The following is a 25,034-nucleotide window of genomic DNA, read 5'->3' as shown; positions in this document are numbered from 1 at the left end:
ATCTCTCCATTCTCTCAACAATAATCCCTCTGTGCATTACAGCAATGTCAAAGTTTATAATATTATTTAGAAACATAGTTCTCTTTCTTTTGTTTGTAGAGCTATGTTGGAGTTCTGAAGAGCAGAAAGAGCTCGCTGATTACTTTACAGGCAAATAGCCACTGGAAGTAGATTGCATGTGACCTAGTTAGAGTTATGAGATATACACCCTTGCGCAATCATCTTTCTTTACCCTAAATTTCTAGCTTTAGTATATTCTCCTTGACATCATGAATGATTTATTGGAACTCAAGGGAATTTGTCCTGTGGACATTTTGAAGGCTTGGTCATCATCCCTTCAGACAAAAATTGCTTCATCATTATCATGAAGTGAGAGACTCTACAAGCTATGGACGGATTTCAGGGCAACCATGAACTTGATGGGGGTGGAAATCTTTATTTTCACTGTCTTCTCATGGATATTTGGCATTTTCTTTCGATTATGAATTTTAAGACAAGCACATTATTCTGACATACCACAAAATTAAGATATGGGGTAGGTAGGTGGCTCAATGGATAAAGAGTCAAGTCTAGAGACTGAAGTTCCTCAGTTCAAATCTGACCTCAGACATTTCCTAACTGTGATCCTGGACAAATCAGTTCATTATATTCTGTCATAGAATCAATACCAATTATCTGTTCCAAGGCAGAGGAATGGTAAGGGCTAGGCAACTGAGGTTAGGTTTATAATTCCTGTAGGTGCCAGCAGAAACCAATGGTTGAATTTTTTATTTTTAAAGATGACAAATCAAGTGATCAGAATATGAAGCTATTGTTTTAAAGCCATTACCAATGGGGTATGAGATTACTGTACATTGAATCTTGGTCATTTTGAATTCACTCATCTTTAAGAGATGAACAAAATGCTTATTTGGAAGAAATAGAATTCCCTTAGCACAAGATTCATATTGACTAAACTTTACTTTCCATTACTATTTGCTTGATTTAACTCCAATGTCCTCCCAAAAGCCAAATTAAGGCTTGCATGAGATCTCCCAGACATTGGAAAGCAACCTTACCTGCTTACAGTTGCCAGTAGGGGCTAAAGTCTGTGAGCTCTTGCCACCAGAGGCAGGAGAGTTTGGTGTGAACCTGGACAAGAGTAGCTTAATGGCTTACTAACTCTAATTGTGTTAGGTAGGGCTGTATTTATTCTTGATTCCTGGACTGATCTCACCCAATTTAAGCTGTTAGATTTCTCTCCATGGTCTGAGTAGGGAAAAGTCCTTTCTGTAATAGGTCACTATATGAAGTCAGACTATTAAAAAAAGGCCCCCAAGCATATGGAGACCAAAACCTCAGCATTTCCCCTTAATCTGAAAGAAACCTTTCCTATTCTTATTTCAGCACCGGGCTCGCCTTTTCCTCTGTCCCCTAATGAAGAACATCCACATTTTATTTACCTCTCTCCCTCCTGTTTTTCAAGAGGCCATAACTGACCAAACTATTTTCTTTTGTTAACATTTTTTCACTCATGAAACCTATTAAAGGGTCCTTTATTTTTGGAAACATTAAAGATTTTTTGAGCCTAATGGAAGTTAGAAAAAACCATTTTTCCAGATAGCTAGTGGTTTTCTCACTGTGGGAGACAAGACTGGTGGGGGTGGAACACTGGTGGCTCCTATTGAGAAAAGCCCCAGTTTCCTCATCTGTAAAATGAGGGGGTTTGACTAGATGATCTCCAAGGTCTCAGGGTGGGCTAGAGACAACTCTTGAAACAGCAGTAAAGTAGGTTACCAACAAATGAAAAACACAATCTTATTCAGGATTTTTTAGTTGGCATTAAAGGCAAGTATGAGGACAGGCTATTGGATTGCAAGCTGCCCTTCAAATAAGTAAATGTAAACATGCAACTCTCACACTACACAGAATCTGCTGACTACACACACAAAGCCCATGGTCCAAAGTTCATCAAGTTGGACTGAAGGAAGGCTCCTGAATATGTTATTTAGAGCTGTGGTGTCCAACTCTCACAGAAATAGGTCTCTGTAGGTCAAAAGTTGATTTAGAAAACACCAAATCGACAACTATGTTGAATTGTATTTTTATCTTTTTTTTTTGTTAAACATATCTTGATTTCATTTTAATCTCTTTTGACCTGAACCTGATAGCACCAGACAGGAGGCATTTTTGACACCTCTGATGTAGAGTATTGTGGCTAGCCTTAGGCCATGGACTGATTATTACCAAGGTTTAGTATTTGATATGCCCAGGATTTCAGGCATCTTCCAGCAAGATAGCAAAAATGTCTTTGCCAGGGACACACAAAGAGAAATATGAACCTAAGCAAAAATGGGAAACTATCTGAGATGGTCAGATCTCCATATGTGAATGGCACCATAATGAAAAGATCTCATTTCTGTCTCTCTGTCTCCCCTTAAGAGGAACCAATTTTGCCACCATGATATAGTGTGCCAGCCTATAAACAATATTGTAGCAACTTACTTCTAAATGATTCCTTGCGCAAGGAACTCCAGTCAAAGAGAGTCACATATCTTCCCTCGGGGATATTGGCAACTGTTGTTTGCCCTGATAACTATATTGCTTTTCTTACATTATTGGAGAAAAAAGCATACATATCCTTAAAAAGAAGAAAATAATTAACTAAATATATTCCTTTCTGACCTCCACTAACGTTTTCCAATGCCTCAACCTGTCTCAGAGGTGATGCTGGATTCTCTGAGACTGTCATTTGAGCTCAAGTTAGGGCAGGCTCTCCCAAGCTAGAATGATATTGGAGACATGGGATGTGTGTTTATCATCCAAAGACAAGCCTACCTATGTTTAGAAAAACTCATCAGAAGATTGCCTAGAGAAACCCATGAAATCCTCTCCTAAAGCTTGGAATTCTACATCAGTGGAGGAAGGAATCATGATGTATTCTGAGATTACTGTAAGTTGTAAGGTGGAGGATATTTTTTAAGGCAATAAAAAGTACATGGTTAGAATTTTTAACATTCCTACTCTAAATTGTAATCTGATAGTTGTTCATCTTCCAGAAACCTCCAAAACCAGCAGTTGGCCTTTGACCAGCTGCTTAGCTGGCCCACAGAACACTCTGAACAACAACCTCCTTTAAAAAGCAATCCTATTTTGCTTTATCAGGTTTTCTCACATTGAAGCCCATGATTCAGAAAACAAGTACCATGTGTGTATAGCTTAATACTATGTCTTCCTGTGTTGAGCTTACATGGGAATATACAAAACATCCATCTCTTGGTTTATTTATGACCTCCACATAGCAATTTCATTAATGTTGCAGCAGAGAGCCTGTGGAAAATATGGCCAGAAAATACATTTTGAAGATATCAATAACTTTTAGGCTGTTTTACTTTAGTTTCAGGCTAACCTTATTAGACTAAATTTAATTCTAGAGTAGAAAATGAATGGTTTGCTATTAACAAACAGAGACATCCAATGCATTGCCAAGTGTCAGGCAGCCCATGGCCATTTGGCAAATACCAGTCTTGGACATATTTCTTATATTTTATTAGGTATCATTTCCATGGAGATCATCAGCTTCTGTTTTTTTCCTTTCAGCAATAATGTTAAAGATTTCAATGGGCAATCTTTAAGACACACTGCTCCTTTTCCTGTGCTTATAGAACTATGAAGAATGGAAGGAGCTGACTGCTTACCTTAAAAATAAACATCCATTGGAAGATGAATACTTGTGACCTAGTCATGACATATGTCCACTCAAATGCCAGGTTTCAGAGCCCACATGTAACTCCCAAAACTGGTTTGTAAGAAGTCCCTCTGATGAGGCAGATATAGTAGAGGGATGGAAGGAAGCCTCTCCTTTCCAAGTTAGTCTTTAGGCAATTTCTTTTCACCAGACTATACAAAAGAAAACTTTTAGTCTGTGTATGTCTAAATATTGCTTGGTGTTCTAAGCAGCATAATGGCAAGGACCACCTCTTTTATAAACTTCTCCACATTAAATACATTGCTCTGAGGAGTCCTCTGGATCTATGATTGAGCCTGTAATACCAGATCTTATCTGGCTGACCCCCAACCCCTAAAACATAAAATTCCATCAGAAGACGAATTATTCAAGGAGGATTTATTTGCTAGCACACAAACATTGAGATAAACTCAGAGTTTAGTGAAACCAACTAAAGTCATCAAAAATGGTTTTTGTAAACAAAGAATATATTTCTTCATAGGAGACCAAGAGATATAGACATGTTCCAGCAAAGAGGAAGAAACCATTGGGTACCTATTCTTGGCCCTAACAGGCCTCTCATAGAGACAACAAAGAAGATCCAAAGAGAGAAAGAGGAGAAATGTGGCATCTTACTCTGCCCACCAGAAAGGGGGTGAAGAGGGAGAAAAGGGACATGAATAGACTTTTATAGGGGTTGGGCTGCTCTAAAGTTCCACTTGATGCTTCCAATCTAGCTTCCTCATATGTCATTATCATGCTCTTTGTTATTTTTTTAATGAAATTAATTTTTTTTGTTACATTTTACGTTCTGAGCTGTTTCCTTCCCTTCCTCCCTACTCTGTTTTAGAGAAGGCCATAATTTCACTCACATACACATATGTAAAACCATGCTATGCATACTTCTATTATTAGTTTTCTCTCTGGAGGTGGATGGCATATTCAAAGTTATAATTACTAATTTGTGTATTTCCCTTCATCCAAGTTTTACTCACTGTTCACTTCTTTCTCTTTTTGCCCTATCCTTCACCAGAACTCGAATTTACTTCTGACTACTGACTCCCTAATCAGCACACTCTTCTGAGAGTCTCCCTTTTATCCTATCCCCTTGCCCTCCTAGTTTTGTCAGTTTAGATTTTTGAACCCTGCTGTATATATTATTCCTCTTTATCGCAGTTCTGAAAAGAATAGGATTCCCTCCACACTCCCTCCCTCCAATCCTTCCTCTCCTTCACTGTTAATAATTCTTCCATATTTTGTATGAGATGATTGCTCCACTTTATCTCTCCCTACCCACTTTTATTTTGGATCATCCCATCATAATCCACTCAGCCCCAAGCCTTCTATCTATATATGCTCTTTCAAACTGCCCTAGTAATTATAATATTATTAAGATAGTATAATATTATATATATTATTATATATAATTATAATATAATTATTAAGATAGTATAATAATATAATATTATTAAGATATTAATATAGATAAGTTTCCCCAAATAAGGACAAAGTTTGACCTCATTAAATCCTGTATAGGTGATCTTTCATGTTTACCTTCCCAAGTTTCTCTTGATGCTTGTAGGCCAAATTTTCTGTTCAGTTCTGTTCTTTTTCCTCAAGAATTCCTGAATGTCTTTAACTCAATTCATTCAGTATCCATTTTTTCCCTTGCAGATTTACATTCATTTTTGCTCTTTAGGATATTGGTTGCAAACCCATCTCCTTTGCTCTCAGGAATATTCTATTTCATGTCCTTTGGATTTTTAATGTAGAAGATGCTAAATTTTGTGTTATCCTGACTGTAGCTCATAATTCATTTCTTTCTAGTGGCATGTAATATTTTCTCCTGGGCCTTTCCCAATTTTTTTTCATCTTCTCTTATTTGATTTTTAGTCTTTTTAAAGTTCTTTCAAGAACTCTTTTGGGCTTGTGGCCATTTTTCATTTTCTTTGAAACTTTATAAATTGCTGTGTTTGACTTCATTCTCTTCTTCTGATTGTGAACCCTGATCTTCTCTATCACCTTACTCATTTTTAACAGTCTCTTTCTTGGCTGATAACCTTATGTTTGGGTCGGACTCAGGGATGTGGGGGATGGTGCCTCTGGCTTTAGGTTTTTTCTTGCGGTTATTTTTGCAGCTCAGTCTTCAGGCCTCGTAGCTCTCCGTTCTATAACCCTAGGCCAGGTGTGGTGTCTGAATTGCCCACAGGTGTTCCCTTCAGCCCTCCAGTCGTGACCAGGAATGTGTCACCACAGATGCGGAGACTTAAGTTGTGGCTCCCCAAATTCCCGCCGGGAGCCACACGTGTCAGCCATGGACCTTTGCTATGGGGGAGGGACCAGAGCCTCGAGGACCTCAAGCAGTGTGCATACTCCACGCCCTTACAACCACGGACTGGGGGCGTGGCTATTCAGTGCGCCTGCACCTGCGTCCCGGCTCCCTCCTCATAATCTTCCCCTGATTTTCAGCCTTACCCAACGGAGTCTGTGGAACAAAGGTTCCGTCGAACTCAACTGTCCCGGGGCTGTGAGGATATCTACCCTTCAGAGGACTTGTGCTCTTCAATCAGACCAGAGCTCCACCCCAAAGGTGAAGGCTTTCTCTTCAAGCTGTCTTAGGCAGGAAGACGGCTTTATGCCGACTTAAAATTATTTCTACCCCTTTAAAGTTCACTTTGAGGCATTATTTTAAATATTTTTGTGTGAGGGAATCTGAGAGAGGTAATTTCTTGTCTTACTTCACTGTCTTCCCACAATTCCCTCTCATCGTTAAAGTCTAGAGAAAATACTGCCCCGAGGGCTGGTCAGTCTATCTATCATACCTGAGGCTGTTCAAATACTCTGCCAGATCCCAGTAGAGATACTAGATACCCCTTTCCTTTTCTATTTCATTTTTTACATGTCAATACTGTTTTTAATAATTATTGTCTGACATTTTGTGATTTATCTTCTCCCCCTTCCCTTTACTATTTAAAAGGAAATCAGTATAGGATGAAAGAGTATGATCCCTGTTAACAGCAGAAAGCAATCCCCTCAATTTAAATTTGGTCATAGGAAGCGTTTCTGTCCACTTTGGGGGGGGGGGTTGACATTTAGGCTGGAACTGTGCCAGAGAGGAGCTTGCATTGAGTTGGCACAAGTGAGATTTTACTAAGGAATTATGTTAACATCCACATCACTTGGCTAATAGTTAACATTGTTCAGGACCTAGTCAGCTTTTTTCTCTTATATGATGTCAACATTATTCACCTTCTGTTAGGACCTGCTGGCCATAAGCTTCTGCTTTTTGGACAATGCCTCATTCTACCTTAGCTTAAGACAAGTGGTCCTAATGTAACCAATTGTCCTATGAAGAAGGTCCAGGGCTATCTGTTGGAAACTAGCTAATAGAATGAAACTCTTACAAAAGTCTTGGTCTGCCTTGTTATTGTGAAGATTACTGTTGACTGATTAATCACCCTCCAACACCAAACTGTCTTTTCTCCCATTATTTCTCACTGATATTCAGCTCTTGGCTGTTTCCTGCATCATTCTGTACTCTGATATTCATGTCAGCCTGGACCTTGTCTTTCTGCCTTGTGGATAGAGTCTTGGGTCTATAGTCAGGAAAATGTGAGTTCAAATTCTGCCTCAGACACTTAATAGTTGGTTGATATTCAGCAAGTCTTAACTAATGTTTGTGTCAATTACCTCACCTATTTTCTAGAGTTGTGAGGATCAAATGAGATATTTGTAGTACACCTAACACAATACCTGACACATAGTAGGTGCTTGAGAAAGCCTCCTATGCCCTCCAGCAATTTTAGATACCTTGGCTGCTTCTAGGCCTCTGGCTTCACTTTGGCTGGTCGCTTTTCGACTAGGTTTCTGCTACCTTGCTAATATCTATCCTGGACATAGTCTTGTTCCATCTCTCCAAGGTCTATCCCCTTGTCTCTACCATTTGTGACCTACTGCCAGTTCTAGATCATAACTGCTAAGTTACTAGCTAGCTTCAACAATCTACTAGTACTTAGAAAATCCACTTTCCTCATTTTTTATTTGATAAAAATCTTTTTAGGATTACAGAGGTCTCAGTTGAATTTGTGGTACCTTGAACTCCTACTCCCCATCAGCAACTGTGAAGAACAGGTCTATCGATATGGTGGACTCCTCTCATAGTCCTGCATAATGGAGTGAAAAGAAAAGAAAAAAAATTGAGTTGTTTCATGTTCCCAGCTGAAGCTCCTTTTCCCCACATCCATGTTAGCAGGACATGACAGGAACACATGATAGGTTAGTCCTTAAAGAGGCTAAATGGGTGAAGTTGCTTTACTTTGTTTGCTTGGTTAAAACGCATGTGAATGATTGGGGTTGCAAATTGTGTTCTGATCAACTGGCTTTGGTGACTAGATTATAACTCTCTAGTAAGCAGCCAATAGTGAATGAAGGGGAGGGACTGATTCGTGTTAGACTAGGATAAAAGGGAACCTGCATGCTCCCATTTCTTGTGCTTGCTGGCTGGCTATAACATTTGTAGCACTGGCTCATCAGTACCCATTTCATCAAAGATGAAAAAAGATGAAAGAGTCTTTGTGGCATTAATATGAAATTCAAGATTCCTTTGAGTAGGTGGTCATTCCTCTCAACAGTTCTCCCCAATATACTGGGTAGTGTTAAAGTGAGTGTCAAAATTCCTTTGAAATCCCACAAAATCTGCTAAAGCTTGGTAAGGATTCTTAGAAACCGTGAAACAAGCTGTAGGAAGAACCCTAACCTGAGCCCAAGGCAGCATTTGGCTGTGTTCCTGCTGAGATTTCTTGTGAAGATGGGCCATCCTTTTTTGGTGATCTAAAAATGTCCAGGATGAAAAGAGAGGGATTTGTGGATCTATTTTTAATTAGGCTTTTCTATTCCTTTTTTTCTTTCTTTTTTAAATAGGCTTTTTCTATACTCTGCTGTCCATTCCTCCTGAGAGTATCATTTGTTTGTCACAAAGATCTCTGAAGAACTAGGTTCCTGTATCAACCAGAACTTGGGCCGTATGAATAGCATTTCTAAAGTCACAAAAAATTCCTGCATTTTTGTTTCAGAAAAGGCTTTTAAGAATAGCAAAGAAGAGTCGTTTCTTACCTCCCTTTTTTTGATGGTGTTTCTTCAGGTGAGAAGTGTTATTATTAAGGGAATGGGGCCATCAAAAGAGCCAGATTATTTGGTGATTTGAGACTTAGAATTATGTTACTAGTTCTCTGAAACTAGAGGGCCTTGGAAATGAGAGCAGAAAAGGACAATATAGTTCCTCCACTTAAGGGAAAAGAGTAGAGGAAGAAAAAGAAATTTCTCTTTGAATAGAAACCCTCTTCCAGAAAAGAAGTACCAAATAGTGTTTCTTAAGAACAAGAATGGAATCTTCATACAGAATTTCTAATCAGATTCTCTTTCACCTTCTTAATGTCATGTTATCAGGTTGGCTCCAGAATTTCTTCTCATTCCCATCCCAAGCCCAGATATTTATATTTGCCTGCCAGCATGATGGTCAAAGAGACCTGAGCAACATGAAAATTCACTTGGAGGGGAGAGAAACCCCTATCCTTCCTTGATGTGACCACAGCATATTATCCTAGACTTAGGGGGAAGAATAGTGTGAATGAGGAAATGAGACAGACTCCTCTCTCTGTGGTTCCAAAATGAAGTATATCTTTTGGAGGTAGAGGAAATTGATGGGACTGTTCAGTAATTGTCCTTTTGTTTACCTCTAGAGAAGTCATTTGTGCATGGAACTTGGCTGTAGAACAAAGGAAGTTCTAAGGTTTGGCCTTGATCAGACTCTTATTGTTCTTTATTTTGGTTGTTAGGGGGGACAACAGAGTTGTAGGTTCAAGATATTAGATGTAAATTCTAAAATAAACAAAAATGAAGGAACTGTGATTCTAATTCAGGTTAGGCTTTACAGTTTGGTCTGGGTTGGATATGGATCTGGGAGAAATTAAAAGATGGTATTCTAGATCTCTGCCATCCTATTAAGAACCCAAGGAAGCACAAAATAAGAGTGGGAGTTTGGGGAATTACAAAAAGAATCCCAAGTTTTGAGAAGAAAAAAACAAAATCTGAAAACTAGCTTTATATGAGACAGTAGAGTAAGGGGATTAAGGAACTGTCCTTTTAAAACAAAGTCTGAGTTCCTGGGGCCATTGTTTTGAGTTCTAGACTTATAATTGCCCAGAAGCACTGAAATGTCTTTTTAAAAGTGTTCTCTTATAAGTCATAGAATGCAATTCCAAATTACCAAAGGGGAAAGGAACCCCCGGGGAATAGTTTATAGATCTAATCATTTATCTATGGCTTTCTAAAGGAAGAGACCAGTCCTTTTCCTGTGTGTGGCATAGGAAGAGGAAGAGCTAAAGCAGCTTTATGATCTTGATATAAAAATGGTCATACATCTCATTCTTTTTTCTTTTAGATGAAATGTGTGACCTGTCCTCCTAAATCATCCCCTTCCCCTCCCTCCCTGCTTTTCTCTTCACTTCTAATCTCTGCTTCAGGATCCTTTTTAAATAGAATCTAGACCTGACCATCAAATGCTAGTTCCCTCATTTTAGGAGACTGAAACTGTTCTTGTGATTAATTAGCAGCACATGGTAAGTTTGCAAACATGAAGACTTTGTCATATACAAATTAATGAGGTGGTTTTGTGTGTGTATGGTAGGACATATATACTGTAAGAAGCAGTATAGCTAAAGGGCCAGGGGATCAATGGACATAGTTAACCTCATAATTCCCATCACTAGGAGCTTCAGGAGAAGGTGGAGTAATACCACAATGCTTTTAATTCAAGATAAGCAGAGATGCTATTCAGGTTTAGGGACATTGAAGGAGAAGTCATAAGGACTTAGGGAGCCAAATTTTGGACCATGGATAACCTAATCACTAAGTCTGTAGGAGAGAAAGCTTCAGATGAGTCAATAGCCTTGGTGTTACAAGAACAGATTTTTTTCCCTATATAAAACCCAAGTCCTTCCCCTCTATGCCATGTTTCATTTTAAAAATATGTCAACGTGGAATCTAGAAGCCCCCAAACTTGCAGCCTAGTAAGATTTGATGACCCCCAGTTTAATTAGCTTAAAGGTGAAAAGCCCCTAGTTTGACCCAGTCACATGAGAGTTTCTCCCTGAGGGAAAAGTCTAACCTCAGTCTTAGACTTAAAGTAGTTTAGGTGGGAATGGCTAATTATGTGTTAAGTATCTCTTTTGTACCAAAGGTTTCTCCCCTTAAGATGGCCCAACCCTTGGCTGGATCTGTCCCTTTTGGATCCATTGTAAAGAATAGGCCCCCTCACTGTTATTCCTGTCTGGGACTCCCCATTTTCCTTTGTTACCATTGTGAAGTCAATCAACTGTCCCTCTCATCCTCAGCCTCCATGTTTCACCTAGACAGGTATTTAAGCTTCCCCACTTTAATGGCTCCTTGGAGTTGTCATTCTAGTGCCTCTGGCTCTCCCAGGTGTCAGCGACCAGAGCAACCAGAGTCTCTGGGCTCTGCATGGCTGTGTTGTGTGCACCTCTGTGTGGAGGCCTTGAGAAAAGCACTGAACCCCTTTCCTTAATTAAAGAGTGGTTTTTTCTGACTAATAGTTCTGTGTCTTTTTCTAGTTAACAAACCCTATGGTAATCCTCTCAATGCTTCTTCAGTTTCTCTTGGTCTGGCCTTATTTACCCATATCTATCCACTTCCCTGTTCATATATGGCTAAGGCTCATTGTAGTAAGCTAGTTTTTACTTTTTAGTAATTTGGTGTGGAAAATGGATGGGATTTATGGCAGTTAGATCGCTCAGTTGATTGAGAACCAGGCCTAGAGATGGGAGGTCCTAGGTTCAAATCTGGCCTCAGACACTTCCCAGCTGTGTGACCCTGAGCAAGTCACTTGACCCTCATTGCCTAGCCCTTACTTCTCTTCTGCCTTGGAACCAATTCATACTATTGATTCTAAGATGGAAGGTAAAGGTTTGAAAAAAAGGAAAATGAATGGGATTTAAAAGTCAGATTCTCTATGGTTCTATTCTGATTATTTGTTTTCAGGAAAAATAGCCTGGCTTAGGGAAGACACTAGACTTAAGACTTAGACCTGAAGTGGAATAGAGACTTTAAAATACAGTTTAGCTATATGCCTATTAGCATGTGTCACTTTCCCTGAACCTGTATGTCCTTGATTTAGAGCAGTGATACTTAAGTGGAGTCCATGGCCTTGTTTTTTAAAAAAGATGTTTTGATAACTGTATTTAAATATAATTGATTTCCTTTATAACCCTACATATTTAATTGTTTGCATTTAAACACATTATTCTGAGTAGTTTCACCAGGCTCCAGGGCGTCCAGGACACACACAAAAAATGCAGAACTCTTACATTAGTAGATTGCTAAGTAACAGTATTGTGGTAAGGATCAAATGACCCCTGTAAATTGTAATGTCACATAAATGTGAGTTACTATTGTTACTAGAAACAGTAATCTTCCATGTTTTTAAATGTTTGTCTATTGTAATGAACCTATTGAAGTCTTTAGTTGTATATATTTCACAGAATCAGAACATCTAATGTAGAAGAGACTTCAGAAATCTTCTAGGATAACTTCTCATTGTATAGAGGAAGAAACTGAGGCCTAATGACTTGCCAAAGATCACACAAATTAAACTCAAACCCATGTTGCTTGATTTCTGGATATTCTGGGTGGTTAATGAACCTCAGTATCATGTTCTTTATGCTGAAATTATATTTGATGCAAATAGTCACTTTATAAAATGCCTTCAAGTATGCCAAAATTGCTTATCCCAGCACTAAATTGGTTCTTGAGTTTTTCTTCCTTAAGTCTACCCTTCATCCAATCAGATCTGTATATAGGAATATAAATTAAGGAGAAATTTTTAAAAATAGTTCTATACAGCATAGCTCAGTAAAATAGAGCAATTGGTATATACCATCCTATAAATCAATGCTCCCTAAATTGAGCTGCAAATGATCCTACAATATATGTATTCTAAAAAGGAAATTAAAATAAACCAATGGAATGAGATCTCAGTAATTAGGTATATTGGTTTGAAATAGATTTAAAATAACATTTCAGAAAAAAATCATGTTGTGGAGCAATTTAAGCACTAAATCTACATGAAGCTACTAGATTCTCAAAACTTGATAGATTGGGGTTTTTTGAGAGTGATGAGGGGAAGAAAGGGCAAGTGGGAAGACTCTGAATCTGATTGGCTATGGAGAAAGCTGACATATAAGCAGGGTGTATACAGCTTAGGGAGCACCTGTCACATTTGATCCTTACAATAACCCTGGGAGGTAGGTGGTATTATTGTCCTCATTTTACAGATGAGTAAACTGAGGCAAACAGACATGATTAGCCTGCACAGCTAGTAAGTATCTGAAGCCAGATTTAAAATCAAGTCTTACTAACTACAGGTCCCACACTCTACTCATGAAAAGATCTAGCTGCCCCTATGATTGTGATAGGACCAGGGTGGAGTACAAGGGAACTATCATCAGTGCCTTGGAATACTGTTTCTTCACAAAGATGATTCTTCTTGACTTTTTTGCAGTATTTGACACAGTCTCCCTTGCCCCCCTTCTCTATCACCTCCCACCATCACATACATTCTTTATTTCCTGAGTGTGACACTCTTATCTTCAGCCATCTTTGCTGGATCATTATCTAGGTTCAGCCTCCTAATTGTAAGTGTCTCCTAAGGCTATGCCCCAGGCCCTCTTATTCTCTCTGATTTCATCAAGTCTCTTGGGTTTTCCTTGTCATCTCATTGCAGATAATGCCTAGATCTACATAGCTAGCCCTCCATTCTCTGCTGAGCTCCAATCCCACTTTTCTACTTGGAGGTCCCATAGGCATCTCAAATTCACCACATACTGAACAGAGCTCATTATCTAATCTCTCTGCCAAACCAAGCTTTTGTATAAGCTTTTCTATGTCTGTCAGAGACACTATCATTCTTCTAAGCATTCAGTTTCACAACCTTGAAATTACCATAAACTCAAGCCCTCTTACTCATTTTTTCAATGCTTGTTATTGTTTAGTCTTTTTAGTTCTGTCATGCTTTTTGTGATCCCATTTGAGGTTTTCTTGGCAAAGACCCTAGAGTGGTTTGCCATTTCCTTCTCCAGATTATTTTATAGATGAGGAAACTGAGGTGAAGTGACTTGCTTAGGGTCACACAGTTGGTAAGTGTCTGAGGCCAGATTTCACCTTGGGAAGATAAGAATTCCTGACGCTAGGCCCAGAATTTTATCCACTCTGCCAGTGAATAACTGCCCACTTCATCACTCATATGGCCAATACCTTAGTGGACCCTGTAATTTTTGTAAAACACTTAATACATAGTCCACAACACATAGTAGATACTTAATAAATGCTTGTACCTCCTCATCTCTTCCATTACATCTCACTTTACATTTATTTTTTTAAATTTTATTTAATCAATTTAGAACATTATTCCTTGGTTACAAGAATCATATTATTTTACTTCCTCTCCTCCCCCCATCCTTCCTGTAGCTGATATACAATTCCACTGAGTTTTACATGTCACCTTGATCTGAACCTATTTCTGTGTTGTTGATGTTTGCACTAGAGTGATCATTTAGAGTCTATACCCCTAATCATATCCCCTCCACCCATGTTATCAAGTAGTTGTTTTTCTTCTGTGTTTTCTGCTCCCACGCTTTTTCCAATGAATGTGGATATTGTTCTTTCTCGTAGATCCCTCCAAGTTATTCAGGATCACTGCATTGCCACTAATAGAGAAGTCCATTACATTCAATTGTACCACAGTGTATCAGTCTCTGGGTACAATGTTCTCCTGGTTCTGCTCCTTTCACTCTGCATCAGTTCCTGGAGGTCATTCCAGATCCCATGGAATTCCTCCGGGTCATTATTCCTTTGAGCACAATAGTATTCCATCACCAGCAGATACCACAAATTGTTCAGCCATTCCCCAATTGAAGGGCATCCCCTCATTTTCCAATTTTTTGCCACCACAAAGAGCACAGCTATGAATATTCTTGTACAAGTCTTTTTCCTTATTATCTCTTTGGGGTACAAACCCAGCAGTGCTATGGCTGGATCAAAGGGCAGACAGTCTTTCATAGTTTCAAATTGCCCTCCAGAATGTTTGGATCAATTCACAATCCCACCAGCAATGCATTAATGTCCCGATTTTGCCACATCCCCTCCAGCATTCATTACTTTCCTTTGCTGTCATGTTAGCTAATCTGCTAGGTATGAGGTGATACCTCAGAGTTGTTTTGATTTGCATTTCTCTGATTATAAGAGATTTAGAACACTTTTTCATGTGCTTATTAATAGTCTGATTTCTTTAACTGAAAATTGCCTATTCATGTCCCATGCCCATTTATCACTTGGAGAATGGCTTGATTTTTTTGTACAATTGGTTTAGCTCTTTATAAATTTGAGTAATTAGACCTTTGTCAGAGGTTTTTGTAATGAAGATCGTTTCCCAATTTGTTGCTTCCCTTCTAATTTTGGATGCATTAGTTTTGTTTGTACAAAACCTTTTTAATTTGATGTAATCAAAATTATTTATTTTAAATTTTGTGATTTTTTTTCTAACTCTTGCTTGGTTTTAAAATCTTTCCTTTCCCACAGGTCTGACATGTATACTATTCTGTGTTCACCTAATTTACTTATAGTTTCCTTCTTTATATTCAAGTCATTCACCCATTCTGAGTTTATCTTGGTGTAGGGTGTGAGATGTTGATCCAAACCTAATCTTTCCCATGCTTTCATCCAATTTTCCCAGCAGTTTTTATCAAATAGTGGATTTTTGTCCCAAAAGCTGGGATCTTTGGGCTTATCATAGACTGTCTTGCTGAGGTCACTTACCCCAAGTCTATTCCACTGATCCTCCTTTCTGTCTCTTAGTCAGTACCACATTGTTTTGATGACCAACTGCTTTATAGTATCGTTTGAGATCTGGGACTGCAAGGCCACCTTCCTTTTCATTTTTTCCATGATTTCCCTGGATATCTTGTAAACCTCAAAATTTCTTAGACTTATAAATGTTGGAAATTTCACCATTGGGAAATTTCATACTTGAAAAATTTCCTATTGATAGTGGGTCTTGACTATTGGAATGTGAATCCCATTGGCATGGGAGGTTCCTTCTCCTTCCCTTCTTAAGATTACTTTAGGACAGAAACCCTTTGCTGAACAATGGAAAGGACTTTGACCTATGCTTAAGCATAGAACAGGAATTTCTTTGAGTCATGATTGATTTTAGAATTGATACAATGGAGATACTTGGAATCAATCTCCACCCTATTCAGTCCTAACAGGATTGAGTAAGGGCTGCAGCCTAGGTCAAAATTTAATTTTTCCAATCTCTACCCTACTCAGGTTAACAGGATTTAGAAAGGGCTGTAGCAAAGGAGCAAAGATTTAATCATTTGAAAATATGACCTTCAACAGACATGTGCAAAGCCTCTGGGCGGTCCTGGGTTAAGCTAGAGCCTCCATTGGCACAGGGAAATTGATGGACAGTGATTGGTAGATGTGAGAACTGAGGGGAGGCAACTTGGATGGTTTCCTTAAAGATCAGGGGGGTCTGATGACTCGGTGGGGGGTTGAGGAGTTGGCTGGAGTGGTTGCGGTGTGCTCTGAGAAGCTTGCTCTGAAGGAAGCTGAAGGTGGGGGCCTCTGAGACTGTTTCTCCATTTTGGTCACGTGAGTAATAGGGACTGATCTCTTTTCTTTGCCCCAGGTATCTAAGGGCTTGGGCCTTTTGGCCCAGTCTAAACAGAAGGAGTATTTAAGCCCTATTCCCTTCTCTCCCTTTTTCTCTCTCTCTATCTCTAATTCCTTTCTTACTCCTATTGTAATTAAACTCCATAAAAGATTTACTGCTGACTTGAGTTTTCATTTAGGAATTACATAGCTGAATTCCTTGACGACCTTAAATTAATATATATCAGTCTTTAAAGTGATTCCTTTGTAACAATCTTTGATCTTTTCTTCTTCCAAATATACTTTGTTATGTTTTTTTCTAATTCAGTAAAAAAGTTTTTTGGTAGTTCAATGGGTATGGCAATAAATAGGTAAATTAATTTGGGTATTTGTCAATTTTGGGGGTAAATTGTCATTTTTATTATGTTAGCTCATCCTACCCATGAGTAATTGATGTTTTTCCAATTGTTTCAATCTAGTTTTAATTGTGTGGAGAGTGTTTTGTAGTTGTGTTCATAAAGTTCCTGTGTTTGTCTCAGCAGATAGATTCCTAGGTATTTTATACTGTCTAGGGTGATTTTAAATGGATATACTTTCTAGTGTTTTCAATAGGAATGAGTGTTGTATTTTGTCAAAAGCCTATTCAGCATCTATTGAGATAATCATGTGATTTTTTTTGTTTATATGATCAATTCTGTGGTTGATTTTTCCAATATTGAACCATCCTTGCATTCCTGGTATAAATCCTACCTGGTCATAATGCATAACCCTAATGATCACTTGCTGGAGTTTTTTTGATAGTATTCTATTTAAGATTTTTGCATCTATGTTCATTAAGGAGATTGGTCTGTAGTTTTCTTTCTCTGTTTTTGATCTGCCTTACTTTGGAATCAGTACCATATTTGTGTCATAAAATCAATTTGGTAAAACTACTTCTTAGCTTATTATGTGAAATAGTTTATATAATATTGGGGTTAGTTGTTCTTTGAATATTTGATAGAATTCATTTGTAAATCCATCTGGACCTGGGGATTTTTTCTTAGGGAGTTCTTTGAAGACTTTGATGGCTGATATGGGGTTGTTTAGGTATTCTATTTCTTCCTCTGTTAGTCTAGGCAATTTATATTTTTCTAAGTATTCATCCATATCACCTAGATTGCCATATTTTTGCCATATAATTGGACTTAATAATCTTTAATGATTATCTCAATTTCCTCTTCATTAGAGGTGAGGTCTCTCATTTCATGTTGGATACTGTCAATGTCGTTTTCTTCTTTCATTTTTTAAATTAGATTGATCAGGACTTTATCTATTTTATTTGTTTTTTTTTTCAAAGTACCAGCTTCTAGTCTTATTTATTAAATCAATAGTTCTTTGACGTTCAATTTCATTAATTTTTCCTTTGATTTTTAGGATCTCTAATTTAGTCTTCATCTCAGGATCTTTAATTTGTTCACTTTCTAGTTTATTTGTTCATTTTTACAATATAACCCTTACCTTCCATCTTGGAGTAAAATACTGTGTATTGGTTCCAAGGCAGAAGAGTGGTAAGGCCTAGGCAATGGGGGTTAAGTGACTTGCCCAGGGTCACACACCTGGGAAGTGTCTGAGGCCAGATTTGAACCTAGGACCTCCCATCTCTAGGCCTGGTTCTCAATCCACTGAATTACCCAGCTGCCCCCACTTTCTCCTTTTTAAATTTTCATTCCCAATTCATTGACCTCTGCCCCCCTGAATTTGTTAATATATGAACTCACATATATAAATTTCCCCTGAGTACTGATTTGGCTGAATCCCATAAGTTTTGAAAGGATATCTCATCATTGTCATTTTCTTCAATGAAATTATTAATTGTTTCTATGATTTGTTCTTTAACCTATTTTGGAGAATTGTATTGTTTAATTTCCAATTAATTTTTGATTTGCCTCTCCATGTACCCTTACTAATTATTATTTTCATTGCATTTTTGGTCTGAAAAGGTTGCATTTATTATCTCTGCTCTTTTGTACTTGTTTGCAATATTTTTATGCCCTAATAAATGGTCAGTCTTTCTGAATATACCATGTGCTGCTAAAAATAAGGTGTACTCCTTTTTGTCCCTATTTATTTTTCTCCACATGTCTACTAACTCTAATTTTTCTAAGATTTCATTCACTTCTCTTACCTCTTTCTTATTTATATTTTCATTTAATTTGTTTAGTTCTGATAGAGGAAGGTTCAGGTCTCCCACTAGTAAAGTTTTTCTATCTATTTCATCCTTGAACTCCACTAGTTTCTCCTTTAGAAATTTGGATTCTATGCCATTTGGTGCATACATGTTGAGTATTGATATTTCGTCATTGTCTATACTGCCTTTTATCAGGATGTAATTACCTTCCCTGTCTCTTTTGAGTAGATCTATTTTTACTTTGGCTTTGTCTGATGTCCTGATTGTGACTACTGCCTTCTTTTTATCAGTTGATGTCCAATAGATTTGGCTCCATCCTCTTACTTTTATCCTATGTGTGTATACCTTCCTCATGTGTTTTTCTTGTAGACAGCTTATGGTAGGGTTTTGGATTCTAATCCACTCTGATATTTGCTTGTATTTTATGGGTGAGTTCATTCCATTCACATTCAGAATTATGATTACCAGCTGTGTATTTCCCAGCATTTTGATTTCTATTCCTAGTCCTGCCTTTTCTTCTTTCACTATTTCCTTCTATACCAGTGTTTTGTTTTTATTCAGTCCCCCTAATCTCACCCTAGTTTTACTTCCCTTTCTACCTCCCCTCCCTTCTTATTCCCCTTTTATTTTCTTTACAGTCTTTTTGAATTACCCTCACCCTCTCCCTGCCTTGTATTGCTTCCCTCCCCACCAGTCCTTTTGTTACCCTTCTATTTCCCGATAGGGCACAAATCAATTCTCTGCCCCAATGTATTTGATTGTTCTTCCCTCTTTGAGTCAATTTCAATGCACGTAAGAATTGAGTATTTCCTATCTCCAATGTCTTTACCCTTCCAGTGTATTGATGTTCTCCCCCTCCCACCATGAGCTTCTTTGTCACATAAATTTACCACATTTTGTTCCTTTTCCCATTTCTTTTAGTTTTAACCTCTTTTTAAACTCTATTTGTATATGTATATATATTTATTATATATATATATATATATATTTATGCATACATGTATCTATACACCTATTTATGTCTTGGCATTTCATCCTATACAGTTTGTCACTGTTCTCTATAAGTAGAATTCTTCTAGCTACACAGATGATAATAACAATTTTTCAGAGTTACCAATATCCTCTTCTCTTGTAGAGATACATATCATTTTAACTTATTGGATCCCTTAAGAAAAGTTTCTTTTTGTTTTGTTTTTTCCCCCTTTCTTAATTACCTGTTGATGATTGTCTTGAGTTCTGTGTTTGGGCATCAAATTTTCTGTTCAAGTCTGGTATTTTCTTTATAAATGCTTGAAATTCTTCTATTTTATTAAATAACCATGCTTTCCCCTATAAGAATAGAGTCAGTTTTTTCTGGGTAGTTGATTCTTGGTTGTAGACCTAGTTGACTTGCTTTCCGGAATATCATATTCCATGCCTTTTGGTCCTTCAGTGCAGATGCAGCCAGATCCTGTGTTATCATCACTGTAGTCCCATGGTATCTGAATGACTTCTTAGCAGCTTGTAATATTTTTCCTTGGTCTGGTAGTTCTTGAATTTGGCTATAACATTCCTGAGTGTTGTCAGTTGGGGATTAAGTATAGGAGGTGATCTGTGGATTCTTTCAATCTCTACTTTTTCTTCTTGTTCTAGAATGTTGGGGCAGTTTTCTTGAAAAATTTCCTGTAGGATGATGTCCAGGCTTTTTCTTTTGTCATGGTCTTCTAGTAGACCAATGATTCTTAATTTGTCTCTCCTGGAATGGTTTTCTAAATCTTCTGTTTTGTGAATGAGTTGTTTCATATTTTCCTCAATTTTTTCATTCTTTTGATTTTGTTTCATAGTGTCCTGCTGCCTTGTGAAGTTTCTTGTTTCTAATTGTTGTATTCTGGTTTTTAAATACTGAATTTCATCCCTGGCTTTTTGGTCATCCTTCTCCTTCTGGTCTGATTTTCTTTGGAGGTCATCTTTCATCTTCTTTGCCTCATCTTTCATCTCCTTTGCCTCATTTTAAAGCTGATTAATTTTGGCTTTCAAGACAGTATTTTCTCGTTTTAGTTCAAGTGCCTCTGTTTACAAATGACTTATCTTGCTTTTTAAGTTCTTTTCCCAGTTGTCTTCAGCTTCTCTTAATTGTGTTTTGAGTTGTATTTTGAATTCTTCCAAATTCTCTGTTTCCAATTCTCTGGAGTTGCTGTGTTTTTGCTTGGTCATCCTTGGTCCTCCTCTGTTATGTTTTCTCATTGTTCATTGCCTGGATAGAAACTGTCGATTGTAATTTCTTTTTTCTTTTTCTGTTGTTTGATCATATTTGTCCCTTTCCCTCCCCCCCTGTAGTTGCGTGCACTCTTGCTCTTCTCATTGTGTGCTGTATCTGTGGGTTTGGGCTTTTCTGTCATCCTTCACCCTTGGAATTTAGCAAGGCTCTCAGAGCAGTCTGTGGGGGAGGGGTGTTAGAACTTGAGCTTCACTGCTCTCTGATGGCTTGATGAGATTAAGCCCAGTGGAGTTGAACTTGCAGAGCTGAATGTGCCCTGCAGCCAATACCTCAGGGAAGGGGGGATAAATATGGAGTGTCTCTGCAGCTGCAACTAGGCTGCCTCTTCTGTGCTTCTCCTCAAGCTGCCTCCCAGCCACCTGCATCAGAGCCCTGAGCCTGGCACAGCTTTGCTTGCAAGATACACCCTCCAGGATAGTGCCCTTTCCTACCCAGAGATTCCAGCCACTGCTGGAGGCTCAGTACTGTGGGTGGGGCAGGGGTCCTGGGACCTTCCTTCTTTCTTCCCCTTAAATCCAAGTGTTCTAGAATTCAGGCTTTTGGGGGGCATATCTTTTAAGTTGAGTCCAACTTGAGGGTTCCTCAGCTCTGTACTCTTATTTGGTTTGGTTTTCAGTTCCCTAGGAGCATTTGTTTTTTAATCGGTGAGAAAGGGTATTCAGAGGTCTGAACTTTCACTGCCTCTATGCTGCCATCTTGACTCTGCCTCCTCATTTTACATTTCTTCAATAACTTCCTAATTATTCTCTTGCCTCCACCCAAGTGTCCAAGATCATCCAGAGACATATTAAACTATTTTCTAGCTCTGTTTCCATCATCCTTTACTTGTGAAGGTGATTTTTTTAACCCAAGTACAGAATGACTTTAACACCTCTTAAATTTAACTGTACTAGTCTGTGCCTAAGTTTGTAGCCGGTAGAAATGTTCTTGGACTCTGACTGCCATTCACTGTGTTGGCTATCTTTCTTGACATTGTCATCTTCAGATTTAGCAAACATGATGCCAATGGCTTGGTCAAAGTCATTAACAAAACTGTTAAATAGTGCAGGACTAAGGAGAGATTCCTAGGGAGCAACTAGGTGGCTAAGTGGATAGAATGTGGACTTGGAGTCAGAAAGTCCTGAATTCCAATTCCACCTCAGACATGTAACCGAAGTAGATATTTACCAAGTTGATATCTATAATGGATGAGGGCTCTTTGGGTTGAATCATTGAACCATTCCCCAAATGCATGGCATTTTAACACCTGGTTCACATCTCAGCCTTGATTAAAAGGGCAGCATGGGAATTTGTTAACTAATTTTGTGAAAGAAATATATAAAATATGTATAGCATTTGCTTTAACTGTCAATATAGTTAACTTATTCCAAGGAAATGGATTAATCTGACATAATGTATTCTTGATCAAGCCATGCTTATTCTTGTTGATCATTTTCTCCTCCCTCCTCCATTTTCAAGTTAACAGATCCATTAAAAGATTTCCAAATTGAAGAATATGTTTTTATTTGATCTTGAAGTGTATTCCACCTGCTTCATTTTTAGCAAAGCTTTTTAGTTTTCTTTTGAAAAATATTCACAGATCATTTCTTTAAAAAATATATTATTGAATATGGCTCAGAGTAGGAGTCAAGCTTTTTGGCCCATAGTTTACAGAATATACCTTCTGTCAAAAGTCAGGGTAACACCTGCTCTTCTCTAGCCTCATATTGCCTTTAATTCGCAGTCATCTTTCAGATATGACAGGAGTTCAGTAATCATCTGTCAGAACTTCAAGAATCCTAGAAATAGCTTTTGGACTTGGTGACTCTAGCTCTCTGAAGAGAGCTGGGTCATCTCTTATTACCTCATTTATCTTCCATGTCAAGTCCAGATATCTTTCTCTTTTGGAAGGGAGGGGGAGACAAAAGAAAAATAAAAACTTTAGCCTTCTCACTTTCATGATATATCTACAACTCCTTAAATCATAACCTTCTCTCTTCCACACTCTCTTTGATTTAATCTAGCTAGAAAGTCTTTTTTTCTGTTCATAGTCCTCAGTATTTCCTGATGGCCTATGTTCTTTCAGATTCCTAAGAATATTCTAATAGAACTATACTATATTTTTGTACCTTTAGTTATCTGTTCCTATTTCTACCTTTCTAAGCAGGTATTTCTATAGTCTGTCCTAAACAATTATTCTCATTTGGTCACATTAGTCTCTTTAGGTGAGTCTTATTGCTCCAACCTACCCTCCTCTTAACAGTTCTAATGGACTTGAAAATTTCTGAAGGGCTTCCCATTCCTCTGGAGCCAACTCATTGTGTAGATTATTGGACTGTTCGTCCTATTTCTCCATTCTCTGAACTCTGCAGTTTGCTATCTCCAAATCTAAGATGGCACATTCTACTTGACTTTCCTCTTCTCTACCACAAGTTCCAAGATGAATTGTTCGCTAGCCTCCAGGGTTCTTGTCACTCTGTTTTTGGCCATCAGAATGTTCTCATTGGTCAGAATAAATTGAAAGTAGAAATGACTATTGTGATATATAAAATGACTATTGTGACTTATAAGGTTGAAAACATCTAAGTCACATCATAAAAATCCAATGTCTTGCTTGTTTTTTCTTTGGGCATCTCTAAATTGACTAAGACTAAAATATAACATTTGTGCCAGTCATTCCTCCCTTGTTTGTCTAATTCATCCTTGTTTCCAGACCCTTTGTAGTTTTCTGTGATAACATTCTTTGGTTTATTCCATTAATCTTGATGCAAATTCTTACTGTGTTTCTTCAAACTGCTTATATGATGATATCGGAATATATTATACTACTCCATTTTGGGCTGTTATTTACTTGTTTCCTTTTGAATAAAGTATAGCTTTCTCAAGCCATAGCTTTCATTAGAAGTTTCATCATACTAAAATGATATACTAAGTGGTAGCCATAAGGTTCTTTTTTCCCCTTTTATCAGAAGCTCTAGCTCTCCCAGTTACTTTTTGTATATTTGTATAATTATCCAAGGCCATGCATGGGGTTTTTGTTGGGGATTATATTTTTTTAAATTAATAGCTCTGTTCTTCGAATATTGTCTTAAAGGAAGTCTTCATTGTTTTGTTCCATATTTCCTGCTGCTCCGAGGGATACAGCTTGAGATTTTTCTTCCTTCTCTGTTTTCAACTTAATATATTCATGATCAGATTCACAGACTGAGGAATATGTTTTTGTTGGGTCTTGAAATATAGTCCATTTCCTTAACTCTTAGCAAAGCTTTCTATGTTTCTTCTGGTGATAGTATGTGTTCCTGTCTCTGTCAGCAGAAATATGTGGTTTACAGATTTCAAGAGGCTCTCAATTCAGATCTTGTCTGTATGGTTGATAGAAGGCAGTAAACCATATTTGTTAATATCTAGTCAAACGTTAATCTTCTTGATATGGAAATTCCAATCACTATTGTATTTTTCCTATAATTATAACAATATCTAGCATTGATATCATACTTTAAGTTTGTCCTCTCAACAATCCTGGGAGGCAAGTGGTATTATTATTCCCACTTTGTAGTTGAGAAAACTGAGGTATGGAAAAGTTAAATTACTTGCCTAGGGTCACATTTAGAGTAAGTGTTAGTTGCAGGATTGACCCTAAAATTTTCCTGACTAAAGTTCAGCTCTCTATCCTTTTCCCTCACCTAAATAACCAGGTACCTGTAGAAGACATAATTCCTTATATTACAAGAAACTTTTTTTCCTCTGAAGAGTGAGCTCCCCATCCTCTCTAGAATAAGCATCAGACCTCTTTCTTAGTTCCAAGTCTTATGTGTCTTTTGTTTTTGTATCCCATTTTTCTTCCTTTCAGCCTTTGATTAGTTTAGAATTTCACTCTGCCTCTTCATTGTCTTTTTTTTGGGGGAGGGGGGGGCAGGAGTGTTTCCTCCTTGCAACAAATGTGTGCTTTCAGAGAATGCTGTGTTCAGCATATTGAGTTAAAAGTACAAGTGATTTTTTCCAGCCTTTCTGCTCTCCTAAGGTAAAGATGAACTTAAAATAGTGGTAAATATAAAAGCAACATGAAGAGTATGGTGTAGAGCAGAAGTATCAAACATGACCCTTGGGCCACATGGGGTCTGTGACATTCCTCAGTCTGTCCCAAAATGAATATGTATTAATAAATATTAATATGTAACAAAGTCAATGAAAAAATTTTG

The 25,034-nt window shown here is 37.8% G+C and overlaps 1 long non-coding RNA gene across 1 annotated transcript in view; it reads left to right on the top strand.

Annotated features, from left to right (window-relative positions):
* Positions 1 to 6,146: 6,146 nt before the first annotated feature.
* Positions 6,147 to 25,034, top strand: part of LOC103097944 (uncharacterized) — a 45,072-nt gene continuing 26,184 nt past the window's right edge. Inside the window, exon 1 of the long non-coding RNA XR_001625536.2 lies at positions 6,147 to 6,296. This is a non-coding gene — a long non-coding RNA (uncharacterized LOC103097944). The remainder of the gene's footprint in view (positions 6,297 to 25,034) is intronic.

The sequence above is a fragment of the Monodelphis domestica genome, chromosome X (genome assembly GCF_027887165.1).
Source record: "Monodelphis domestica isolate mMonDom1 chromosome X, mMonDom1.pri, whole genome shotgun sequence".
Taxonomy (NCBI): domain Eukaryota; kingdom Metazoa; phylum Chordata; class Mammalia; order Didelphimorphia; family Didelphidae; genus Monodelphis; species Monodelphis domestica.
The sequence above is the reverse complement of the archived record's forward strand: the minus strand, read 5'-3'. Positions and strand labels throughout refer to the sequence as shown.